Below are 4,550 nucleotides of genomic sequence, written 5' to 3' on the forward strand. Positions count from 1 at the left end.
AATTCCTCCACCATACTGTTCCCCAGGTCCAGTACCGCTTCTCCCGGGAAGGGCCACCACCCTGCAAGATAGGTTTGTCTACTTGATGGAGAAGTAAATCAGCCTTGGATAGAAGGTTCTGGTCCATAAGTGTGGAACCAAGAAAGCCTGAGGACTCTCCCGTGACAAAGGCCAATGACATAGACGTTCCCACGGCTTCTCTGTTAAAACAATGGGTTCCCCCTCTTTTTCCCACTTGAATGGAATACTTAAGGTCACTGTCTTCACCAAGGCCAGGCAAACTCTTGCCAATCAGTGCAAATCCCCGAGATGTGTTAGATCAATTTCCAATCAGATCCCTCCCCACACCCATTATTCGGCATTCAGAGGCCCACTACATTTTACCATGCACTGGTTCCTGTGGGAGATGACTCTAATAGGAGGCCACCGGGTCACATGTTTTCTTACATCTTAAGAGCAGTCTAAATCTCATATATGTCCGCATACGTACACATGTATACTTACACACACATACACTCAGTTACCAATGCCACGTTTCATCCATTTTGGGAGGGCTTTTTTTTTTTTTTCATTTCAACACCTCTGAAAAAGAGACCCCTCTACAAGTTAGGGGCTGTCAGTTTCACTGATAGTTTTCTTCCTTGGTGGCATGAACGTAGTCGTGGACCTTAAAATCTGTCTGGTTTGTTGAGATGCAGAAAACACACCCAGCTGTAACCAGGCCACTGGCTATTTTTTAGTACACCTGTTTAAAAGACGAACGCTTTCAACAAAAACATAATTACCACCACCGCTCAGATTAACTTCGATTGTTCTCCAGTCAGGTTTGATGGTGAAAGCACAAACGCCTTTAGAGGTATAATGAGTAGATTGATACCTTGACTAACTTCTCAAACTAGTTCTATTCCCAAATCATTCGTTAATACAAACCCCAAAATAAATAGTCTTATTTTCTTTTTTATCCTAGTGAAAATATTGATTTTATAGTGAGTATTTTTTAAAGACTGATAAGAGTGTTTCTCTTTTTAAGTGAATGATTTCATTTTATTTATTTATTTTTAATTTGGTCTAGGGCACCTGTGCTCACCAGAGAGAGGAAAAGTGAAAACGCAAACTACCGGGTCTGGGACTCGAACCACAGTCTACCATATGAGAGTCCAATACCTTAACCACCATGCCACTTGCTGGACCTGTTAAGGGTGGTTTTTGTGCATGCCAGCTAATGTAAAATATATAACACTCCAGCTTTGTTATTATGCAAAAAATGTGTCTATGGATTTCTAGGGTTCTTTTTCCCCCTCTTATGAGAAAAAGAAGTAGGGGACAGAAGGTGGCATAGTGGTAAAGGCATTGGACTACCGCATGGCCGACCACGGTTCAAGTCCTGGACCTAGTGGCTTAAAGATCATGCTGAGAGTATAGGTGTACATGCCTAAGATTCTGAAAGGAGAATGGAGGAAAGGAATTGCAGCTTGGCCACCCCACCCCCTGGGGTGGGAGGGAAGGTTTGTCACTTTCTATGGTAACTGTGTGAGCCCCATGGGGGGGAAGTATACAACTTGGGTAGCTACTGGTCCCAAATTATTTGCTTTTACCCACAAAAACATGTTTCTTGTGGCTGATCCTCAGAGATCTCAAATGCCTCTGCAGTGTGCTTCCAGGAAGGTTCTAAACTGGACAGCCCAGGTCTCCTGCCAGCCTCCTGATTTTAAGTTGGACAGAAGTAAAAATCTACTACCCAGCACTAGTTTGACCTGAATCAAAAGCTAAATTGATTACATTGGGTCGGTCCTACTCTCAACACTCTGGTTGGCCCGAAGAGAGTGAATTTACTATTAAAGCATTAAAGAGGGCCAATTTTTCCTAACCTTCTCATTTTCAGACCTCGGAAAGAGGTCATTTGTGTGGCCAAGTTAACCTGCATTCTGAATACTTAGGCGTTCTCTTTGCTTCTGTTTTCCTAAAACTCTTCATGAAGTATCTTTCTCATAAATTCATGGGGATGGACGGTGACCACCCTCGCCCCGGGTGGTTTGCACCTCAGATCTGTGGTTACTCTGTCACATCAGTGGCAGTCCTGGTTTAGTCTCTAGAATAATGTCCCGCTTCTACTAGGAATGTCGCTGGTATTGGACTAGCTAAGGGAACGGCATTAGCATTATCTTATTTTTAAAGAACTACATCATCCTCATCATAATTATTATTATTAGGGAGAGGTTTTTGCTATAGGGCATGTACACTCACTGGAGAGACAGAGAGACATAAAGCGAGAAATCCCTCCTCCACCCCGGGGATGATGGCCATACTGTAACCCCTTCTCCTCCTTTGTCCTCTCTAGATTTGGGGTATGCACACACATGTGACCAATGTGAGTTTTAATCCATCAAGTGTAGGACTTGAACCGCAGATGACTATACGGGAGGCCAGCAACATCACCATTACACCATCTGCTGGTCCATATTATTACTGTTTTTAATTTGCTATAGGACACACACGCTCACCAGAGACGGAGTAGTGGGGGGGTGGAGAATAAGACAGCAAGCTGCCAGGTCCTAGACTTCAATCAGCTCAGGCACATGGGAGTCCAGCAGCCTAACCACCATGCCACCTCCTGGCCGTGGCCTCACTAGACTTCAGGTGCTTTACAGACACCAGCTCACTGAACGCTCATAACCGCCCTTTAGAAAGTAGCGCCTAGCGTTCCCATGCCACAGATGGGAACAGAGACTGGCTCACACCCCCACAGTCACAAAACCAAGGGAGGAGGGTTACCAGCCAGGTCTCACACGAATCCCGAGGCTCCAATCTCTCCTGTGACCACTCCAGTTTCTCTTTGCCCTGGTCTCTTAGGTTCATTTGAGAAAGTGAGCCTATCTAGGAGGAAATATATACGCAGGCAGGAGAAAGGTTTTTGCAGGGAGGAGGGTGTTGGGCGTAAACAAATATTTATTTCCCTCCCCGATTCACCATTATCACCCTATACAAAACTGGGAGCAGTCTCCCTGGGAGGTACTTATGGAACACTGGCTAATGCGTCTGGAAGGAAGGCCCTCTGTCTGGGCTACCCAGAATGTACAGGGCAGTTTAAATCATTAAATACCTGTAGTTAACCCTGTTTGGTTAAGAGAACAGGCAATTATTGCAAAAATTCCTCGTCTCTGCCTTCCACAAACAGCACAAGAACTGTTCCGAAAGGGTTTACACAATCCATCGACATGTGTGCTCTGCCTGGGGTGAATGAAGTAATTGTGATGACAGGTGTCCAGGTACCACTTTCTTAACGGTCTTCAGTACCCTGGATTTATTGCTGGGGCTTTCCCTCTCCCTTTGCATCTTCGCTTTAAAAAGGTGCTGTGGAAGACATTCTGCACTAGAGGCTGCTGCTTTATTCCAAGGCTGAAAAGAACTAATACAAATAATCACTTGGCTTTTAAGCAGAAAGCTTCCATTTACAGTATTCCGCCCTCACCTCCCCCCTTCCAACCCCTTGTCATCTAACATAATGGTTCGAATACATTTCCGTCTCTCCTCCTAATAATTTCATGCATTAACATCCTCTTCACACACCCCGCACACGCGCACACACACACACACACACACACACGCGCGCGCGCGCGCGCGCACGCGCACACGGGTGCCCGCGCACACACAGCCAAAGGAAAAAAGAGGCAGCAGAAATCTCAGCTGTACTTCTAGCCCTTTTAAAAAGTTTGCTCTGTAAATTGGAATGAGGTCAGATTTGGAGCTTCTCATTGCACGCGGAGATTATTATTGCATCGGGTTCCAAGCCAATGGGAAGCCCGGGGGCGGGGCTTGGCACGAGGAAGCGTTGGTTACAGCGGCTGATTGTGTGCGGCCGAGACTGTGAAAGGATAAAGAGGCGCGAGGCGGAATTGGGGTCTGCTCTAAGCTGCAGCAAGAGAAACGGTGTGTGAGGGGAAGAGGCCTGTTTCGCTCGCGGGTCTCTAGTTCTTGCACGCTCTTTAAGAGTCTGCATCGGAGGAACTCTGCCATTACAGCTGCCTTCCTGCAGAAAGGAGGGGGAAACATACATTTATTCATGCCAGTCTGTTGCACGCAGGCTTTTTGGCTACCTACCTTGCAACAAAATAATTGCACAAACTCCTTAGTGCCGATTCCGCCCACACAGTCCTGGAGCCAGAGTCTCTTTTGCTTTGCATTGTAGGAAAGCGACTAAGTGCTAAAGACGATGTCGCTTTCCTGAACCACCGAGAGCGCTCGTGAACTGGAATCAGCTTCTTCAGGGGGAAAAAAAAGGAAAAAGAGAAAGACTAGCCCGGGAGGCGGCGAGAAACTTGCACTGAAAAACCCCACCAGCCAGCATCCAAGCAACTCCTCTGCACTTGAGCACGGTCTCAGACTCCGAGCCGGAGACAGAGCACTCTGCCGCGCCGTGGGTGAGCGGGCGAGCGGGCGGGCGAGCGAGTGCTCCAGCCTGGGAACTACAACTCCCCTGCGCGAGGTGGAGTCCGCCCCCCCGCCCCGCATCTTTTGGGGACTTCGCTTTCGGCGCCCACCGCCGCCCCGGC

This window comes from Tupaia chinensis, unplaced genomic scaffold, assembly GCF_000334495.1.
Source record: "Tupaia chinensis unplaced genomic scaffold, TupChi_1.0 Scaffold000141_1, whole genome shotgun sequence".
Taxonomy (NCBI): domain Eukaryota; kingdom Metazoa; phylum Chordata; class Mammalia; order Scandentia; family Tupaiidae; genus Tupaia; species Tupaia belangeri.